We start from the raw sequence: 23988 nt of genomic DNA, 5'->3' as shown, positions 1-23988 counted from the left end.
CACTTCCATCTTAAATCTTCAGATCAACATACACAATTCCAGCTCAATGTTATGTTACTATTATGTAGACAAAGAATGGGTTTGTGCTAACTTTTGGTGTGGGGTCATCAGTCATCTCTAACAGTAATCGTTTTAGTTTTCTATTTTTAAAAAGTCGAAAAAAATTAAAAACTAAAATAAAACATTAAAAAATGTAATTAAATAAATCAGGAGTGATCTCCCCTAAACTTTCTCGAACATTCTTAGATAACTCTAATGGGGATGGCAACTACAATGCATTCGGGATAAAAACAGTTTTTAAAAAATCATTTTTAAATACTTAATGTTTTAAATAGAAAACAAGTAATTTAAAAAGTCTAGTGACAATTTTAGCGCAATTTCCTTATGTTATCTAAAAATAGCTCTGTCGTAGCGTAAATCAAGAGCAGGGTTAGTAAAACCATTGGTTAGTTATTAAAACGTTTTTTATTAATTTTTTTTTTCAGTATTTTACATGTTTTATTTACAATAGAGTTACATGACTAAAAACCATTGCGCGCCTAGCTACCGAACGTGATGGCGCAGCCATTGAACGTGATGGCGCAGCTATTGAACGTGATGTAGCGTGTGGTGTGGTTGGATAAACATGCCTACTAATTCGGTCCAAATTTTAATTAATTCAAAAAAAAAATTTTTTGACCGAACGAAAGGATATTTTTGAAAACTTTCTTCGTCAATATTGTTCTAAATTATGGCAGGAATCAATTGGTAAATGTTTCAAGTCGCTAAGTGGTCTGGTTGCCGAGATATGAGCCAAAAACTGCATTTTTCGAGGTTTTTTGGCTTTTCCGGGAAATCCATGAAAGAAACCCGGATTTTTTTTTTGGCCTATGTTCATCCTGGTAACTTGCTTAACATAATTGCTTTGGGAACTAGTCATCGATATTGCTTCGTTGAGGAGGAGATACGACTTAAAGCCCGGACACACATTCCCAGAAAAGACGAGTTAATAAACGCAATTCTCCAGAATGGAAATTGCGCTAAAAAGTGTTGCGCACCAAATGAACAGCAAACAATGTGTGTATAATATAGCGGAACATTAGCATTTTATAATTAAAAAAAACTTGATTAATTTTCAAAGAGTTAATTAATCATCTAATTAAGTGAGATTGTATGTCACAATGCTTTGTCTTCGAGTGTTGACCAAGGTTAAAAGCTTAAAATAACTCGGTCCGGTAGAAGTGTTTTTTCCTCCTAAGTTTCCGACAGTGGCTTTAGCCAGGATCGAATCATTGGGGGGGGGGGGGGGTTGAAATGTTTTCCATCATTATATATATATATATATATATATATATATATATATATATATATATATATATATATATATATATATATATATATATATATATATATATATATGTATATATATATATATATATATATATATATATATATATATATATATATATATATATATATATATATATATATTTATTTATTATATATATATATATATATATATATATATATATATATATATATATATATATATATATATATTTATATATATATATACATATATATACATATATATTTATATATATATATATATATATATATATATATATATATATATATATATATTTATATATATATATATATATATATATATATATACTAGCTGTATGTCATTGCTTCGTAATGTTTTAAAATAAATTGAAAGTAGTACTCTGAAGGAATAAGAAAAAATACACAATGTAGGCCGACAAAAACAAAACAATTTATTACTCTTAACAAGCAAACAAACAAAATATACACACAATAATACCAAAAATAATGAACGCAACAGAATCTGTTTTGTGTGTGTATAAATAAAACCACGCTTTTCAATCTATTAGAAAAAATAAATCTAATAGGTGGAGCATTCTGAATAATAGCTTACACATACCTAAAATATTGGTCCTGCAGTTCAGAACACTAATTTTTTATTAGCTACTGTCTTTTTGTTTTCTTTAAAGATCATTTTTACTTTCTCGTATATACGAAGTATAGAGAAAATCTAGTAATCGTGCAAAAAAAAAAAATCGAGATTTTTACAAATCTCGACGTTTTACATCTCACTGATACGGAAAAGCATAATTTTGCAATCTTGTCCGTATGTCTGTGTGTCTGTCTGTGTGTCTGTGTGTGTGTGTGTGTGTGTGTGTGTGTAAACACGATAACTTGAGTACCGTTACAGCTAGGTGGTTGAAATTTCATATATAAGTATTTTATCAAAATCGTAGATCCGTATCAACTTTTGTGCAATTTCCGATAACCGGAAGTGGTACTTTTTCTACTTTGAATTTTTCAAAAGCCTATAAATTGAGTACTATTTCAGATAGATAAATGAAATTTTACATGTAAGTAAAAGATCTAATTCTCTACCTCCTTTCAAATTTTGAGTAATTTCCGTTGACCGGAAGTACTAATTTACGCTATTTCCGATTTCTCAAAAAAAGCCTGTAAATTTATAAAGTATTAATAATATTGCGCACTATTATGCACTTTTTTATTTGGCGTTTACTTGGTGTGCAATTCTTTTGTCTACGAGATTTTATTCTATTTTTAAAACTTTAAGTATTTAAAATGGATTAAAAATCATGTCTATAGCCAGAGTTCCCATCCCCTGTTATTTTACATAAGAATATTCGAGAAAGTTTAGGGGATATCACTCCCGGTTTATTTAATATAATTATATGGTTGGGTTAGATCACTGTATTGATCACACACCTCTTTACTGGTAATTGCAAAAACAATATTTACAGCGTTTTACCTGCTTCGAAAGCTATGATTCTGGCGGCATGGTACTTTGGTTCCTCATTACGCGTTTTCCCAATAGTACTTAACAGATCAGTTCGGGGTGGGTTGGGGGGGAGGGGTTCAACTTCATTCACCACTGTCCGGTCACTTTAGATAAATTATCCAACCCAGCATATACCTAGGTGTGAAATTAAGTCGCTCTACACAACTACGGTCTGTCCGGTTTTAGGTGGTGAGGTGAGGGATAACTAACTCAGAGTGAACATAGCGTGAATTTTTAGATGACTGTTCTAAACATACATATACGATTATACATGTATACTGATTCAGAAATAGATTTAAATAAATAACAGTGTTATTATGACAGTAAAACTTTTTTTTTTACAGAGGTCCATGGGTCGTCCCCCCCCCCCCCCCCCTGCGAACGCCACTGGTTTCCGACTATGACGGACAAAAGACAGAGGAACGGCTTAAAAATTTGTATGCGTTTTTTGAGAGATCGGAAATATGGTAAAGTATTATTTCCGGTCACCGGAAATTACTCAAAGAAGTAAACAAGCTTGCGTTTGTTACAATGTTGAAAAAGCGAGGCCACAGAAAGAGATTCATGATCAGTTCGTCTCCAGAGGCGTAGCGACCCTTCCCGGCGCCCGGGGCGAACTTTAAGTTTGGCGCCCCCGATATATATATATATATATATATATATATATATATATATATATATATATATATATATATATGTGTGTGTGTGTGTATGTGTATGTGTGTGCGACAGTCCGGAAAAAAATAATAATTACACTGTATGATTGTAGTTCCCTAAAACTTTACTCGACACCAATTAAATTCCCCTTAAGATGCACTATCCTTTAAAAATGATGATTAGTAATGTCAGAAAAAAATAAAAATTGTAGCGGTGCTAATTCGTTTAGGGCAGTCTTTTTATGTTTTATCTTTGGAACAGTCTCTGTTATGATATAGTATATATTTGGATTATACGTTTGTTAGATTAAGGTCATAAAATTGACATTGAATACAAATTATTGTTCACATCGGAATACGATATGGGTAGTCCGTTGACTGGTAGATTGTATAATGAAACAAGGAAACAAACTGGAATCCAACGGACACAAGAGCTCGAAGTCTTGGATTTATCAGATGTGCGCTGCCTTCTCGCACACAGTCAACAACAAATTTAGAACTAATTGTACTGGTTGAAGAAGCTGTAATAACCGGTTTAATGATAATAGCTGACGTCCATGACGTTTAGATTAGAATCAGCAGCGATAAAATGCGTATTAACATTCTAAGTCGATGTGGAATTCAAATGCATTGTCAAAAAAATTCAATCAGGATCTATACTAAATATGATAATTCAGTCTCAGAGCTTCCGCTCATATGATTCACGTTATTACTTAGCAAAACTGGCTAGTGAAATCGTACATTAAGTGATAATACAATTGATTTCTTTTCTAAGTGTTAAAAGAGTTATCTATTCGCCAATCCAGTACAAATCCTGCGGTTTTTGTTGGTGGAAAAGCACCCCCACCCCCACAATCTTGGACAAAAATGGTAGAGCGGATTTTAAAAGTCACTAACTCTTTTTTTTTATGTTACACAATCGTAAATTACGCTTTAGTTCAATGGATTTCTTTTCAGAGTGATATCGGTTATTTATTTCTTATTCCGGTGTAATTTTTTTCCAATTTTAGTCTTCGAAAAAGCGCCCCCCCCCCCCCCCACCCCCCATCTAGGAAGCTGGAAAGCGGTTTTTCCGGTCACTGTTTCTTAAGGAAATACGTTTTACAATTACTCAATCAAGGTAGAAAACAGTTAAATCAGTATGCAAAGGCTCTCAGCCGTTACATTTCTTTACTTTGACTGTTTTATATTTTAAAGCTGCAGCTTAAAATGAGCATTTAAAATTATTTTCTACCCCTTTTGGCGCCCCCCTAGGGTCGGCGCCCGGGGCGGCCGCCCTCCCCGCCCTCCCCTAGCTACGCCTCTGTTCGTCTCCATCTTTGTTTCTTTCGTCATGATCTATAAATAGAACTGTTTCAGCACGCAGTTATCTTGTCATGATTTTTAATTAATCAATTTTCCATAGCAAAGCTACAGTTATCAAATGAAACAGTTCTTAGTTAGGGACTTTTGAAAAACTGAAAGTAGAATAAGTTCTACTTCATACTTCCTTAAACCGAAAATCGCTGAAAAAGTTGACACAGAACTACACATTTGATATAATAATTATGTATAACGTTTCGTCAACCTAGCTGTAAAGGTACTCAAGTTATTGTGTTCACAGACACAGACATACACACACACTGACATACAGATATACTATCAAATACTAAGTTTTTCCAAATCAGGGAGGTGTAAAACTTCGAGATTTGTGAAAATCTCGATTTATTTGTAAAATCTCGATTTTGATTTTTTTGCACGCTTACAATACTTCCTCTATACTCTGTATACGAGAAAGTAAAAGTCAGTGTCGCCACCACTATCTCCTGTTGCCTTTCACCCTCGTTATATCTCAACTACTGGGCAGCTTGCTTGAACTGTCGAATTACTTTTTTAAAAGTTTGACTAACCGTAAACAAACAGAAAGATTAATTAATTAATTAAATCTTAACGCCTCCAATTTGAGAGAACAACGTGCTTGTGTGACACTTTATATTTTTTGTTTTAACGCTTAATTAATTGGCTACCAAGTCATCTAAGTGGTAAGGTGAATAAGAAGATGGGTTTTTATGCCGTGTCAATATCCTTGACACAAAAATACAGCAAGGCCAAAACATACGAAAAAATACAGCAAGGCCGAATATGACAAAAATAAATGTAGGCCAAATCTATGACAAACATACAGATAGGACGAATCTATGACGAAAATCAAGAGAAGGTCGAATCTATGACAAAAATGCACGCAGGTTGAATGTATGACAAAAATACATGAAAGCCGAATCTTTGACACTGAAAGGATAAGTTGACCTGTCATTGTCAATACTGAACGCTTCAAATAACTGAATGCCATGATGTTGTTGATGAATGTGGAGTGAAATAATCACTACCCGTGACCTTTGAGGAGCGACACACACTGACCCATGACATTTGAATCATGACTCATTCCTGACCTATGAGGTGCGACACAATCATTGACCCCCGACCCTACAGACACACCCGATGACACAACTACAGAACTAGGATTCTTCTGGTCACAAGAATTTCCCGGCATTCCGTATTGCCCAGCTATTGGCTTTGTGTACTAGATCTACATACGAATTAATCAAGAAAGCAAATAATCAAGTCAGGTGTAGCTTTACGCTCTAACTATTGGCGTTGATCTGGTTTTCATGCGAGCGTTTTCATGTTGAAAGTTTCAGTCCTGCTTATTTGATCGGTCGCATCACCAAGCATGTACGTATTGGTGCTGTTGATTTTTCTGGAAAAATAGAATTGAAACATCAACAGAAGACCTAACAATATTCAAAAGACAGAATTGCACGGGTACATAGTTTTAACTTTTTATTATGACAGTGGCTAAGTTAGCAGGCTATATTTCAGCCATCGTGAGTTTGATTCACGCTAGATTCACCACCCACCTGCCGAAGTTTTTGGCGTCTTGGACCGTGTCCGGCAGTTTCCTGTTGGCCGTTTCCGGTAGGATGAGAGCACACAGACCAGCTGCCAGACTCAGGGAGCCAAAGATCAGTAGAGGGAGGATCACAGCCAGGTCCCCGCCCACAACGTTACCCTGGGGGGTAGGAGAGACAGGAGGATGGATGGTAGGATGGTAGGACGGTAGGACGGTAGGATGGACAGGAGGGTGGATGGTAGGATGGACAGGAGGGTGGATGGTAGGATAGATAGGATGGTAGGCTGGACAGGAGGGTGGATGGTAGGATGGATAGGATGTAACAGGAAATATAGACAGGAGGGTGGATGGTAGGATGGACAGGAGGGTGGATGGTAGGAGAGACAGGAGGGTGGATGGTAGGATGGACAGGAGGGTGGATGGTAGGATGGACAGGAGGGTGGATGGTAGGATGGACAGGAGGGTGGATGGTAGGACAGACAGGAGGGTGGATGGTAGGATGGTAGAATGTAACAGGAAATATAGACAGGAGGGTGGATCACAGCCCACAACGTTACCCTGGGGGGTAGGACAGACAGGAGGGTGGATGGTAGGATGGATAGGAGGGTGGATGGTAGGATGGATAGGAGGGTGGATGGTAGGATGGACAGGAGGGTGGATGGTAGGATGGATAGAAGGGTAGATGGTAGTATTTGCAAGATGGTTAATGGCAGGACAGACTTGATGGTAAATGGTAGTTGCTACACAATAAAAATATAATGATTATAATTAAAAACGATATAGTAACCAAAAGAGAGAATGTGACAGACGATGTCAGCGATGTAAGGGGCGAGAATCCCTCCGATTCTTGAGATGGTTGTACTGAGTCCCAGCCCCGAGTTCCTCATCACCGTAGGGAACAATTCCACAGAGTAGATGTAGATGATGGCAAACGCTGCTGAGACGCCGAACTTTCCCACCAGAGACAGCGTCAGTGTGATCCAGGCCGTACCTGTTGAGTTTAACAGAACAGGTTTGATCAAGGCAGCCGATCCGGCCAGGCAATGCTCTGGCTAAGTGAGTAAAGAAATGAGCAGAATCAAATTCTTTCAATTGGTGGACGTTACGTTTCTCCTTTGATTCTTTAAGCAAACGGCTGACAGTGTTTGTCTAAGTTAAAATTAACCATGTCCTACCTGAGCTCCCATAAATCACTGTCCTACCTGAGCTCCCATAGATGACATGAAACAATGTCTTACCTGAGCTCCTATAAAACAATGTCCTACCTGAGCTCCTATAAAACAATGTCCTAACTGAGCACCTATAAAACAATGTCCTAACTGAGCTCCCATAAAACAATGTCCTACCTGAGCTCCCATAAAATAATGTCCTACCTGAGTTCCCATAAAACAATGCCCTACCTGAGCTCCCATAAAACAATGTCCTACCTGAGCTCCCATAAAACAATGTCCTACCTGAGCTCCCATAAAACAATGTCCTACCTGAGCTCCCATAAAACAATGTCCTACCTGAGCTCCCATAAAACAATGTCCTACCTGAGCTCCCATAGATGACAGGAAACAAGGTGGAGATACAGGCCACGCCACTGATCAGCATGAAGCAGCACTGAAGCAGACGTCGTCCAACTACATCCAGCAGAGGGAGGGTAACCACGTACGCCAGTAGCTCCACCAGGTTGGTCAAAAAAAAGTTCAGGTACAAGTTGCCAGATAAGTTTCCACTGTTTAAGCTCAAACCATAATAAACCAACATGCACACGATCCTGAATAGAAATCATTTTTGTCTTGAGATTATGTCAGGGTAGCTTAAATCATATAAAAAGTAATGGGGGCTCACTTTTACTCCTGTCCTTTAAACTGCCAGGAACTTCACTAAACCAGGATTGACTAAATAATTTTTTTGTCTATTTAAATGTCGTGCTTTCACGTAGAACCTAGTGAGTACTCACCAGTTAAAAAAGATGACCAGTGTCCTCACAAGCAGGACAGGAATAGTCAACATGTGCCAGATTTTTTCACCTTGACCTTCCAACTCGACGTCTTGCAGACTTAAAGTTTTCTCTGAGAGGTCCGCCTGATTTTCTTTGGCGATTTTTCTGACGATGACCGAAGCTTCTTTCACACGGCCGACATTGACCAGCCATCTTGGTGACTCGGGGATCAGGCTGAGGATAGGATTTAGCCTTATCAACACATAGACATGTGTTTCACAGTTCGAATTATGGAAGATTGGTGTGGCTGTATATCAGATGAACTCAGTAAACTCTATTGTCTTCCTTATAACTGTGGTAATAGGTACTGGTCTTACAAGAAATAGGACGAGGTCAAGGATGCTTTGGGGACTGAGACAAGAAATTGGATAAGGTCAAGGTCGCTGGGACTGAGACAAGAAATAGGACAAGTTCAAGGCTGGGGGACTGAGACTTACAAGAAATAGGACAAGGTCAAGGCTGGGGGGGGGCTGAGACTCACAAGAAATAGGACAAGGTCAAGGCTGGGGGGGCCTGAGACTTACAAGAAATAGGAAAGGTCAAGGCTGGGGGGGGCCTGAGACTTACAAGAAATAGGACAAGGTCAAGGCCGCTGGGACTGAGAGAACGATCTGCAGGTGATGCCAATCTCTGATGCCATAAGCCGCCGCCGTCTGCAGAAACCCGCCAAAACACCAGACAAAGTTGGTCACCATCCCGACATACTTTCTCTTGCTGGGGCCAACCATCTCCATAGCTGGGTAAATGAATACATCAGTAGTTTAAAATGTTGTTGAGAGTCTTACATTGTGCATTTAGTAGATGTAGTCTCATTAGGTACAGGATTTCTGCATATGATTAGAACATTGTTTATCTAGAACCAGACCGAGTTATAAATAACCCCAATAGAAATTTGCAGATACCACCTATGACGTAGTACTCCCTACCATTGACGTAAGCAGACAAGTACCACCTATGACGTATGACCCCCTACCATGGACATAAGTAGACAAGTACCACCTATGACGTATGACCCCCTACCATTGACATAAGTAGACAAGTACCACCTATGACGTAGGACCCCTACCATTGACATAAGTAGACAAGTAGATTCCAACAAAGAAAAAACTTGTACAAAGTCTCAGCACAACGAACGGGATGTATGACGTCACGCAGCCAGTGGCGATACTGCTGGCTAGACCAAAGACTATGCCAATCATCATCACCTTTTTGCGGCCAATGCTGCAACAGAATCAACAGTTGATAACTTACAAGTCATGGACCACAAACTACATGACAGACCACACACTACAGTACATAGACCACAACCTACATGTGATACACCACAATCTACATGACATAGACCACAACCTACATGACATAGACCACACCTACATTACATAGACCACAACCTACATGAGTAGTATATTAGGTCCCTTTTGGAGCGAAGGCGCAGGCGCTGGGTGAGGTGGAGCAGGAGCAGGAGCAGGAGCAGGAACTAAGGCTATATAGTAAAATACTCCCCCAGCCTGGTACAATGACATATAGCAAAATACTCCCACCACCAGGCGCAGCCTGGGTGAGCCTGGTACAACGAGATATAGTAAAATACTCCCTGGGGGAGCAGGAGGTACACCGACATATAGTAAAATACTCACCCAACTGGGTGAGGGTGGGTGAGCAGGCGGCGCAGCCTGGTACAATGAGATATAGTAAAATACTCACCCACCTGGGTGAAGATGGGTGAGGGTGGGTGAGCAGGCTGGTACAATGAGATATAGTAAAATACTCACCCACCCTAGGGTGGGTGAGCAGGAGGGGGAGTAGGTCAGTAGGTCACCACCGGTGACCTTGTGACGTAATTAGTAACATTATGACGTAATCATTGACCTAGTTACGTAATTTTAATGCGTTTTTTAATTAGTTTTAATGAGTTTTTAAAATTTTAATTAATTTTTTGACCTAGTTACGTAATTTTAATGTATTTTTTAATTAGTTTTAATGAGTTTTTAAATTTTTAATTAATTTTTATTATCGAGTTACGTAATTTAATTTCTTTGATTGTATTTTTATTTTGTTTAATTTGTTTGTTTACTTGTTGTTTAATTTAATTACTTTGTTTATATTGTGTAATTTTTATTAACGAGTTACGTAATTTGAATATTTGTTTACTTTTTAATTATTTTTATTGACGAGTTACGTAATTTGATTATTTGTTTACTTTTTAATTATTTTTATTTTGTTTATTTTTAATTTAATTTTATTTTATAATTAGTTAAATTATTATTAACTAGTTACGTAATTTGATTTTAATTACTTTTGTTTATTTATTTATTTGATATATTTCTTTTCTTTGTTGTTTAATGTTGTTTATTTATTTGAATGTATGTATGTTTTAAATAAAAGACTAACACTAGCATGTACTAGAACAGTCTTTGTATAGGGACCATTCTCCAACACAACGAACGTTACAAAAATAGAACATCCATTAAAGATAACGATCAGCCACAGCTGTTACGTATCGACCCGCCCGCGAAGTTTTCTCACCGCTGCCCGTTTTAATGGGAATGTATTGATCGCAGCCGCTGGCCCATCACACCTAATTAAATTTTTGTTATGCTTCACCGAGTTTCCCCCGCTCGGTTGACAGCTGTGCAACAGCTGTTGTGCGACAGCTGGTGGTGTAATTAGGTTGAGCAACCGGACATTACCTTGTTGGTTTTCTAGTACGCGTATGCTACACGTATATACACACACACACACACTAAATTAGAACAAAAGTCTTCTTATATTTTATTTGTTTATTAACGTTTTTCCAATTCATCAAAGGCTTTTAAAATTTCATCCTGTAAACTTAATAGACGCTCAAAGCAGACGCGACTCATACTAACACCAGAATTTGTAGGAAAATTAAGATCGGTCCCATCTATAAGCTCTCTAAGATTTAAAGTGTTTTTGTTCATGAATTGGCTGACAATCGCCAATTTAAATCCGGTGTGATTCATCGTTCGTATTTCAGTCACTTTATTGTTACCTCTGGCCACAAGTATCCAATCTTCATTAGACATCTTGAAATAATCTTTTATAACTAGTTCCAATAATTTGAAGTGTTAAACGTGTTATAATACGATCGTTAATATATTGACGATTCGCTGACGCCGAAAAGGGTTGTAATATAACTTTTAAATTTGCACCGCGCGTTTAATCTAAAGAGCTAAGTAGTTAACCGCAAAGCTACCGTTAAGTGTGGCGACAGATGTTACCAAGCGGGTGGTGGTAAGGTGGTGGTAAGGTGGTGGTAAGGTGGTGGTGGTGGTGGTGGTGGTGGTAAGGTGGTGGTGGTGGTAAGGTGGTGGTGGTGGTAAGGTGGTGGTGGTAAGGTGGTGGTAAGGTGGTGGTGGTAAGGTGGTGGTAAGGTGGTGGTAAGGTGGTGGTAAGGTGGTGGTAAGGTGGTGGTAAGGTGGTGGTAAGGTGGTGGTAAGGTGGTGGTGGTAAGGTGGTGGTGGTATGGTGGTGGTAAGGTGGTGGTAAGGTGGTGGTAAGGCGGTGGTGGTATGGTGGTGGTAATATGGTGGTAAGGTGGTGGTAAGGCGGTGGTGGTATGGTGGTGGTAATATGGTGGTAAGGTGGTGGTGATAAGGTGGTGGTAAGGTGGTGGTAAGGTGGTGGTAAGGTAGTAGTGGTAAGGTGGTGGTAAGGTGGTGGTAAGGTAGTAGTGGTAAGGTGGTGGTAAGGTGGTGGTAAGGTGGTGGTAAGGTAGTAGTGGTAAGGTGGTGGTAAGGTGGTGGTAAGGTAGTAGTGGTAAGGTGGTGGTAAGGTGGTGGTAAATTTGCTTAAGATTATAAACTTCAAGTTTTAAAAATCAACAACGTTATAGTACGTCGTGTCAAATGACACACAGTTTAAAATGTCTACATTTAAATTTCACCAAAATAATGATGTATAAACTAAATATGATATGACGTTAGCATACATATCATTCAATCTAATCATTCTAAAGTACAAATCAATAATTTTTTATTGATTAAGGGGCCGTGTTCATACTAGGGTCGGTGAAGTTTTCACCGAGGAGTGTATCGGGTGGTACATAGGTTTTTTGTTGCATAGACTCTAATATACGAGGAGCCATTAAAAGCATTTTCCTGGCCATCCTTAAAATCCCAAGACACCTTTAAGTACACCGAGGACTGGTCCGAGTAAAGCACCTAGGAAACCGCCGGTCTGCAAAATTTGCTTTCGTCTTTTGACGGTCAATGACTTTTTGGTAAGTTGTCTCAAGTTCACTTTGTGACGACGCAAACGTCTCTTCTAACCAGGCGTGAGGGGAACGTTGCCTTTTAAGACATTGTGACAGCACTCGCATAACGTTTTTACGAGTTGTGGGGTAGCATTTTCGACAACGGCTTTCACGGCGGGTGGTTTGGCCCGAGCCAAAAACCTTAACATCTCACCTTGTCGTTTTACCGACTCAGACATGGTTGCTTTTATTTCGGGACGTAAACGACTTGCTGCTCGTAAGAAAAGATACTACTGCGTAATCTCAGATTATCAGGTGTTTCCTGTCGAAGGTCGATCAACAAATAACCATGAGGGGCCGATGTTGCGTCCTTAAAACTTTCCTGGACATACGAAACGCGACCGGGATACATTTGTTTTGCCAAATTTGTAATTTGTGAACCGTCTCTAGGGTTCTTGAACAACACGATGTAATGCGAATTGAGACTAATGGTTCTTTGTTCTTTATTTTTCCCGAATAGGTTTTGGACAATATACATGACACTAATATTACGATGGTGACTCCCTTTCGTAAACAATTTTGTAATTCGATCATCTGTTTCCGCCATCAAATCATCGATGACGACTAGACGCCTACGTTTTCCATCCCCCATTGATCCACTTTGTAAGTCAGGAAGACCTTCCACAAACTGAACGTTCTTCATGGTATCAAACAAAGGCTGCCACTCCCCGTAACAGTAATAAATTTCCTCAGGTGCAGGATCCATCATCTCTGACACCTGGGATAAAAATGTTTTGACAAATACTGTTTTACCACTCCCGGTTGGCCCTGCGATCAGAGCGGTAAAGGGATGTTTCCATCTCGGATCCATCGTCTTAAATGAATTATTTTGATTCCAGTCATACGAGTTAGTGTTGGTCGCAGTATAGTCTGTTTGGATCGCTGATGGCGGTTGACCGGTTTGTCTGTCGACCGGTGATGGGGTGTCCCTCAGTATAGTTTGGTTGTTGTGCGCTGTCTTATAATGGTTCGTTAAATTGTCAAGTCGTGTAAATAGTTTCCCGCATGTTGTGGAGGGATGTCTTTGTCGTCCGTGTACAGAGTCGTGATGTCTTGTCAAAGCGTCTTTGCGAGTGAATACCCGCTCGCATATGTCACACTTGTTACGGGACATGGCTGGGTGGGTGGTAGGTTGGGCGGCTTCCATTATTGACGAGTTATCTAGTAGTCGGCTGCTTGGGTAGGTCGTTGGCTGTAGAATAAAAATAATTACATAAAATAAAAAGCATAAAATAAAATACATACTTAAAACAAAATTAAAAATGAAACGTACCTATGGGTTTGAACATCTAAGGTGAACGTGAAGTTAGCTGTAGCTGGAACGTTTGGTTCAGTGGCTGCCTCGGGGATGTGTGGGTAGCTCAATAGGGTCGGTCGATGGAACAGTTGTGTGGAGGGTCGTAGACTAAAAAGAAATACATGTGACGACTTATTTAGATACATATTTATTTAAAGGTTATTTTAATTGGTTAGTTTCCTTAAAATAAACGTAATATTCACCTTACCTCGGTGTACGATTCAAAAGTAAAGTAAATACATGTGAGTACTTATTTAATAAGTTTTGATTTTAATGGGGTTAGCGCCCTTAAAAGAAAAGTAATATTCACCTTACCTAGGTGTACGATTCAAAAGTAAAGTAAATACATGGGAGTACTTATTTAATAAGTTTTGATTTTAATGGGGTTAGTTCCCTTAAAACAATACAAAACAAACCTTACCTTGGTGTATGATACAAAATTAAATACCTGTGACTACTTATTTAATACGTTTTGATTTTAATGGGGTTAGCACCCTTAAAAGAAAAGTAATATTAAACTTACCTTTAATAGAATAAACACGCACAAAAGATGTGGTCCGTGGAAGGATTAGGTGGGTATGATTGTTGGTAAAGCTGACGTGGGTTAGTTTCAGGAGTCAACAGAGGTCTCAGGTAGGATAAGTCGCTGTGATGGTTGGTTTGAAGTCCAAAGTCGAAGTGTTTAGAACACAATTTGCGCGGTCATTTATACGGTTGGACACTCTAATTACAGCCCACACCTACCGACTCCAAACATGCATGTTCCGAGTTCAAAACCAACCTCGGTGAAAACTTCACCGACCCTAGTATGAACACGGCCCCTTAATCAATAAAAAATTATTGATTTGTACTTTAGAATGATTAGATTGAATGATATGTATGCTAACGTCATATCATATTTAGTTTATACATCATTATTTTGGTGAAATTTAAATGTAGACATTTTAAACTGTGTGTCATTTGACACGACGTACTATAACGTTGTTGATTTTTAAAACTTGAAGTTTATAATCTTAAGCAAATTTACCACCACCTTACCACCACCTTACCACTACTACCTTACAACCACCTTACCACCACCTTACCACTACTACCTTACCACCACCTTACCACCACCTTACCACCACCTTACCACTACTACCTTACCACCACCTTACCACCACCTTACCACTACTACCTTACCACCACCTTACCACCACCTTACCAACACCTTACCACCACCACCTTACCACCATATTACCACCACCATACCACCACCGCCTTACCACCACCTTACCACCATATTACCACCACCATACCACCACCGCCTTACCACCACCTTACCACCACCTTACCACCACCTTACCACCACCTTACCACCACCTTACCACCACCTTACCACCACCTTACCACCACCTTACCACCACCTTACCACCACCACCTTACCACCACCTTACCACCACCACCTTACCACCACCACCACCTTACCACCACCACCACCACCACCACCACCACCACCTTACCACCACCTTACCACCACCTTACCACCACCTTACCACCACCTTACCACCACCCGCTTGGTAACATCTGTCGCCACACTTAACGGTAGCTTTGCGGTTAACTACTTAGCTCTTTAGATTAAACGCGCGGTGCAAATTTAAAAGTTATATTACAACCCTTTTCGGCGTCAGCGAATCGTCAATATATTAACGATCGTATTATAACACGTTTAACACTTCAAATTATTGGAACTAGTTATAAAAGATTATTTCAAGATGTCTAATGAAGATTGGATACTTGTGGCCAGAGGTAACAATAAAGTGACTGAAATACAAACGATGAATCACACCGGATTTAAATTGGCGATTGTCAGCCAATTCATGAACAAAAACACTTTAAATCTTAGAGAGCTTATAGATGGGACCGATCTTAATTTTCCTACAAATTCTGGTGTTAGTATGAGTCGCGTCTGCTTTGAGCGTCTATTAAGTTTACAGGATGAAATTTTAAAAGCCTTTGATGAATTGGAAAAACGTTAATAAACAAATAAAATATAAGAAGACTTTTGTTCTAATTTAGTGTGTGTGTGTGTGTGTGTGTATATACGTGTAGCATACGCGTACTAGAAAACCAACAAGGTAATGTCCGGTTGCTCAACCTAATTACACCACCAGCTGTCGCACAACAGCTGTTGCACAGCTGTCAACCGAGCGGGGGAAACTCGGTGAAGCATAACAAAAATTTAATTAGGTGTGATGGGCCAGCGGCTGCGATCAATACATTCCCATTAAAACGGGCAGCGGTGAGAAAACTTCGCGGGCGGGTCGATACGTAACAGCTGTGGCTGATCGTTATCTTTAATGGATGTTCTATTTTTGTAACGTTCGTTGTGTTGGAGAATGGTCCCTATACAAAGACTGTTCTAGTACATGCTAGTGTTAGTCTTTTATTTAAAACATACATACATTCAAATAAATAAACAACATTAAACAACAAAGAAAAGAAATATATCAAATAAATAAATAAACAAAAGTAATTAAAATCAAATTACGTAACTAGTTAATAATAATTTAACTAATTATAAAATAAAATTAAATTAAAAATAAACAAAATAAAAATAATTAAAAAGTAAACAAATAATCAAATTACGTAACTCGTCAATAAAAATAATTAAAAAGTAAACAAATATTCAAATTACGTAACTCGTTAATAAAAATTACACAATATAAACAAAGTAATTAAATTAAACAACAAGTAAACAAACAAATTAAACAAAATAAAAATACAATCAAAGAAATTAAATTACGTAACTCGATAATAAAAATTAATTAAAAATTTAAAAACTCATTAAAACTAATTAAAAAATACATTAAAATTACGTAACTAGGTCAAAAAATTAATTAAAATTTTAAAAACTCATTAAAACTAATTAAAAAACGCATTAAAATTACGTAACTAGGTCAATGATTACGTCATAATGTTACTAATTACGTCACAAGGTCACCGGTGGTGACCTACTGACCTACTCCCCCTCCTGCTCACCCACCCTAGGGTGGGTGAGTATTTTACTATATCTCATTGTACCAGCCTGCTCACCCACCCTCACCCATCTTCACCCAGGTGGGTGAGTATTTTACTATATCTCATTGTACCAGGCTGCGCCGCCTGCTCACCCACCCTCACCCAGTTGGGTGAGTATTTTACTATATGTCGGTGTACCTCCTGCTCCCCCAGGGAGTATTTTACTATATCTCGTTGTACCAGGCTCACCCAGGCTGCGCCTGGTGGTGGGAGTATTTTGCTATATGTCATTGTACCAGGCTGGGGGAGTATTTTACTATATAGCCTTAGTTCCTGCTCCTGCTCCTGCTCCTGCTCCACCTCACCCAGCGCCTGCGCCTTCGCTCCAAAAGGGACCTAATATACTACTTACATGACATAGACCACAACCTACATGACATAGACCACATCTACATTACATAGACCACAACCTACATTACATAGACCACAACCTACATGACATAGACCACAACCTACATGACATAGACCACACCTACATTACATAGACCACAACCTACATTACATAGACTACAACCTACATGACATAGACCACAACCTACATGACATAGACCACACCTACATTACATAGACCACAACCTACATGACATAGACCACAACCTACATTACATAGACCACAACCTACATGACATAGACCACAACCTACATGACATAGACCACAACCTACATGACATAGACCACAACCTACATGACATAGACCACAACCTACATTACATAGACCACAACCTACATGACACAGACCACAACCTACATGACATAGACCACACCCTACATTATCTAAGCCCACAACCTACATGACATAAACCACAACCTACATGTCAGCAAGAGATCCCAGCACCAGGGCCCCACCCATAGAGCCACTCATGTACAGCATGTTGGCGTAGGTTCTTAGACTGATGCTGTCACACACCAAGTTCGTCTACACACCTCGATGACAAACGTGATCAAAATTTAAATAACCGAACCTTATATTCCTTCAGAAAAAATAAGCTGATATCTTAAACTAAACGTGCTTAAAAGTGAAAAAAATCAATTCGACATTTTTCGCCTGGAGCATCTGTATGGCAGAATGTTGAACTGAATAATAAACATGTAAAAATGTTTAGATTATACAATTTTATTGATTTGATCAACAGTCTACACAGAACACTAAACACTTCACCTCTGTAACAAAAGTAGACCTCAAGCCTCACCTCCGTAACAAAAGTAGACCTTAAGCCTCACCTCCGTAACAAAAGTAGACCTAAAGCCTCACATCCGTAACAAAAGTAGACCTAAACGTCTGACGACAAAAGTAGACCTAAAGCCTCACCTCCGTAACAAAAGTAGACCTAAACGTCTGACGACAAAAGTAGACCTAAACGTCTGACGACAAAAGTAGACCTAAAGCCTCACCTCCGTAACAAAAGTAGACCTAAAGCCTCACCTCCGTAACAAAAGTAGACCTAAAGCCTCACCTCCGTAACAAAAGTAGACCTAAAGCCTCACCTCCGTAACAAAAGTAGACCTAAAGCCTCACCTCCGTAACAAAAGTAGACCTAAAGCCTCACCTCCGTAACAAAAGTAGACCTAAAGCCTCACCTCCGTAACAAAAGTAGACCTAAACGTCTGACAACAAAAGTGGACCTAAAGCCTCACCTCCGTAACAAAAGTAGACCTAAAGCCTCACCTCCGTAACAAAAGTCGACCTAAACGTCTGACAACAAAAGTAGACCTAAAGCCTCACCTCCGTAACAAAAGTAGAAAGCCTCAACTCCGTAACAAAAGTAGACCTAAAGCCTCACCTCCGTAACAAAAGTAGACCTAAAGCCTCACCTCCGTAACAAAAGTAGACCTAAAGCCTCACCTCCGTAACAAAAGTAGACCTAAAGCCTCACCTCCGTAACAAAAGTAGACCTAAAGCCTCACCTCCGTAACAAAAGTAGACCTAAAGCCTCACATCCGTAACAAAAGTAGACCTAAACGTCTGACGACAAAAGTAGACCTAAACGTCTGACGACAATAGTAGACCTAAAGCCTCACCTCCGTAACAAAAGTAGACCTAAAGCCTCACCTCCGTAACAAAAGTAGACCTAAAGCCTCACCTCCGTAACAAAAGTAGACCTAAAGCCTCACCTCCGTAACAAAAGTAGACCTAAAGCCTCACCTCCGTAACAAAAGTAGACCTAAAGCCTCACCTCCGTAACAAAAGTAGACCTAAAGCCTCACCTCCGTAACAAAAGTAGACCTAAACGTCTGACAACAAAAGTGGACCTAAAGCCTCACCTCCGTAACAAAAGTAGACCTAAAGCCTCACCTCCGTAACAAAAGTCGACCTAAACGTCTGACAACAAAAGTAGACCTAAAGCCTCACCTCCGTAACAAAAGTAGAAAGCCTCACCTCCGTAACAAAAGTAGACCTAAAGCCTCACCTCCGTAACAAAAGTAGACCTAAAGCCTCACCTCCGTAACAAAAGTAGACCTAAAGCCTCACCTCCGTAACAAAAGTAGACCTAAAGCCTCACCTCCGTAACAAAAGTAGACCTAAAGCCTCACCTCCGTAACAAAAGTAGACCTAAAGCCTCACATCCGTAACAAAAGTCGACCTAAAGCCTCACCTCCGTAACAAAAGTAGACCAAAACGTCTGACAACAAAAGTAGACCTAAAGCCTCACCTCCGTAACAAAAGTCGACCTAAAGCCTCACCTCCGTAACAAAAGTCGACCTAAAGCCTCACCTCCGTAACAAAAGTAGACCTAAACGTCTGACAACAAAAGTAGACCTAAAGCCTCACCTCCGTAACAAAAGTAGACCTAAAGCCTCACCTCCGTAACAAAAGTAGACCTAAAGCCTCACCTCCGTAACAAAAGTAGACCTAAAGCCTCACCTCCGTAACAAAAGTCGACCTAAAGCCTCACATCCGTAACAAAAGTCGACCTAAAGCCTCACCTCCGTAACAAAAGTAGACCTAAACGTCTGACAACAAAAGTAGACCTAAAGCCTCACCTCCGTAACAAAAGTAGACCTAAAGCCTCACCTCCGTAACAAAAGTAGACCTAAAGCCTCACCTCCGTAACAAAAGTCGACCTAAAGCCTCACCTCCGTAACAAAAGTAGACCTAAAGCCTCACATCCGTAACAAAAGTCGACCTAAAGCCTCACCTCCGTAACAAAAGTAGACCTAAAGCCTCACCTCCGTAACAAAAGTAGACCTAAACGTCTGACGACAAAAGTAGACATAAAGCCTCACCTCCGTAACAAAAGTAGACCTAAAGCCTCACCTCCGTAACAAAAGTAGACCTAAAGCCTCACCTCCGTAACAAAAGTAGACCTAAACGTCTGACGACAAAAGTAGACCTAAAGCCTCACCTCCGTAACAAAAGTAGACCTAAACGTCTCCCTACTGTAGACCCATCTGTCACACCGTGACGTCACATTGCTTGAGCCGGTCTTGTAGAGTTGACACTGGGAGAACCTGTTCTGCTCACTCAGCCAAGGAATTGATTGGTTCACTAGAGTCACGTGCCACTCACCTTGACTTTCGTACGTGTCGTTCTCCAGACCAGGGATCGCACACCTGAGGGTGGGGGAACCAAATTTTGAATTCTACTTTCGGTTGTTGTTATTGTTTTGTTATGTGTTTTTTTTTTAATTTAGCCTGGCATCACGGTAAAAAAATAATTTTACCCAGTATAACAGGGATGGTGTGAGCTCCGCTAAACCTTTCGTACATCCTTATATAACAGTGAAGGTTAGGATGGCACTCCCGATGGAATCGGAATATAGAAATATAACAGAAATATAACAGTTGGTAGGGGGTCAGAATACCGTTTGTGCGAGACATACGTACAGGAGAATATCTTGCTTTAATTGAGTTTCATGTTATCCAATTTTGAATGTTTCCATGTACATATATATATATATATATATATATATATATATATATATATATATATATATATATATATATATATATATATATATATATACATTATTTCAATTAATATATATATTTATATTATATTTACGTTATTCATATGATGCTCGTGCAAGAAATAAACTGCCTAATTAACTACAAGTAGGATGCGCTGCAAAAATATCCACACCAATGCGACGCATACACAAAGGCCGTGCTACCGCCACCTGCGCGCAGCGCATGAGCTGTGCTGGTGTTTGTATACATCGGTCCAAGGAAATGTGAAACAAAACGAGAGAGCCCACCTGTGTTCTGGGATGGCCAGTGTGAAGACGCCCATGAACACCTGGAACTTACCTGTGTTCTGGGATGGCCAGTGTTAAGACGCCCATCATGACCTGGAACTTACCTGTGTTCTGGAATGGCCACCTATCATAACCTGGAACTTACCTGTGTTCTGGAATGGCCAGTGTAAAGACGCCCATCATGACCTGGAACTTACCTGTGTTCTGGGATGGACACCCATCATGACCTGGAACTTACATGTGTTCTGGAATGGACACCCATCATGACCTGGAACTTACATGTGTTCTGGGATGGCCAGTGTGAAGACGCCCATGAACACCTGGAACTTACCTGTGTTCTGGGATGGCCAGTGTTAAGACGCCCATCATGACCTGGAACTTACCTGTGTTCTGGAATGGCCACCTATCATAACCTGGAACTTACCTGTGTTCTGGAATGGCCAGTGTAAAGACGCCCATCATGACCTGGAACTTACCTGTGTTCTGGGATGGACACCCATCATGACCTGGAACTTACATGTGTTCTGGAATGGACACCCATCATGACCTGGAACTTACATGTGTTCTGGAATGGCCACCTATCATAACCTGGAACTTACATGTGTTCTGGAATGGCTACACATCATGACCTGGAACTTACCTGTGTTCTGGGATGGCCACCCATCATAACCTGGAACTTACCTGTGTTCTGGGATGGCCAGCGTGAAGACGCCCATGAACACCTGGAACAAACAGAAGATGGCCACAAGACAAACCAGGAAGTAAACCCGCTTTTGGTAGGGGCCAAACTCGCCCAACTGAAGGATGACGTCATCGAACCTCATGCTCTAGTAGACGACAACAAAGGGAATGAAACTAAAAAAAATTATGTCCTCCGTTTTACCCGGGCCCGTGTGTGTCCTGGAAGTGTGATACTGTTTATACGCCACCAAGTTCAAATATTTTTTACTGACACCATCAGAACGTGACCGGGGCTGGAACAACTTTGTTGACCTAATTTTGACACAGTTCCGCGTACAATCGTGAAGAGCCATATGTACTTTGTGCTGACAATTGTTGGGTTTTTAGCATTGCCGACCATAATACATTTTTTATAGTTAAAAAAATAACTTTCTTGCATTTTTGACTTGACGGTAAAAGCTTGTGTAAATAACAAACATATCTACTACAGTAGTGATGTTATATAGTAGCTAACACATGCTGTTGCGTAAAAAAAATATATGCCTGAGATAAAGTGTGTAAGGTAGGCAAACGTTCAAAACACTTCCATGACTTATTTCCCTTTTCTAAATAGTTAAATTGGGATGCTCATTAGCTCCTTTTAATATATTTGTACTAAACAAATTAAAAAGGAATTACTTCTCTTCATTATTATTTTTAAAAACATACATACTAAAGAATGAGATAGCATAAGAAGGAAATATATTTAAAACAAATAATATAAATACAAATGAAAGAAAAAATAAACATAATACGAGAAACCATTACACATACAAAGCCTTCACGTTTTATATTCCTTTGACCGGCTAAATACTCAAGGGCAACCAGTATTACAACAAACATATTGAACAGTTCTAGAAAAAAAAACTAGTTCTAGAGTCTAACTTTAAAAAATAAATAACTCAAAACACACTAAAGCACTCACACACACGACATGTTGTATTTTGTTTAAATTGAGAAAAAAAACATTTTACTCAAAACCTGATTAGGCCAGAAACGAGTATCCAATGTTTATATATATATATATATATATATATATATATATATATATATATATATATATATATAGGGGGCCCAGAATTTTTTTTTGCGGGGTGGCCCGTATTTTCTAGTTCCGCCACTGACTTGGGTTAGGATAGCAGAACAAAGAGTTAGGATACGACTTTGGCTAAGTGGGTTATGCTAACAGAACTATCTACAAGCTGGCTGGTGGGGGTGTTAGAGGGAATTATGAATTAATTCAACACGCAACCTTTATAGGTGTACTAGTACTTTGGTGTACTATCTACTGTTCTTGTATATGTACTTTGGTGTACTATTCTTGTACATGTATATTGATGTATAATATATATATATATATATATATATATATATATATATATATATATATATATATATATATATATATATATATATATATATATATATACCAGCCGTCCCGGCCAGGCCCTGCACTGGCATCTCTGAAAAACGTATCTGTAAAGGACCATAACTTGTGTGTTTAGTAATCAGCTTTTATCAGGCATTGCCCACCCTAACCACAACAAACCAAAACACACAAAAAACGCAAACATAACACTAACACAAAACAAAAACAAACGAAAACACAAAAACAAACGCAAAGACAAACCCAAACTCAAACACAAAGAAAACACAAACACTAACGCAAACAAAAAAGCAAACGAAAACAAATCCAAACGCAAACACAAACCAAACCACAACCAAACAAAACCAAAACACACCAAAAAAAAACAACGCAAACATAACACAAACGCAAATACAAACACAAACGAAAACACAAAAACAAACGCAAACACAATCACAAACACAAACACAAAGAAAACACAAACGCAAAGAAAAAAAGCAAACGAAAACAAAACCGTAACCCAAATCCAAACGCAAACACAACCACAAACGCAAAACAAACTCAAACACAAAGAAAACACAAACGCAAAGATAAACTCAAAGTGTCCACAGTCTAGCCCGGGGCGCCAAATCGCACCATGAAGACGTGCGGCGTAACCGCCTGATTCAACTTCGTAAACGACTATAGTACCAAACTTATTCATAGTCTTTTGA

General features: G+C 39.2%; 1 protein-coding gene across 2 annotated transcripts in view; it reads right to left on the bottom strand.

Moving 5' to 3' along the window:
* LOC131939631 (organic cation transporter protein) overlaps window positions 1-23988 on the bottom strand; it is a 71137-nt gene that overhangs the window by 16163 nt on the left and 30986 nt on the right. The window contains exon 1 of one of the 2 annotated variants that reach the window (XM_059298061.1): window positions 21190-21211. The exons of the other annotated variant lie outside the window; for it this stretch is intronic. The gene's annotated coding sequence lies outside the window, so the exon portion shown is untranslated. Of the gene's footprint in view, window positions 1-21189; window positions 21212-23988 lie in introns of those variants that run through there. 2 annotated transcript variants of the gene reach the window in all.

Source organism: Physella acuta, unplaced genomic scaffold (genome assembly GCF_028476545.2).
Source record: "Physella acuta isolate Inbredline_101_S28 unplaced genomic scaffold, ASM2847654v3 ptg000285l, whole genome shotgun sequence".
NCBI classification, from domain to species: Eukaryota; Metazoa; Mollusca; class Gastropoda; family Physidae; genus Physella; species Physella acuta.
This window is presented reverse-complemented; position numbering and strand designations above follow the sequence as displayed.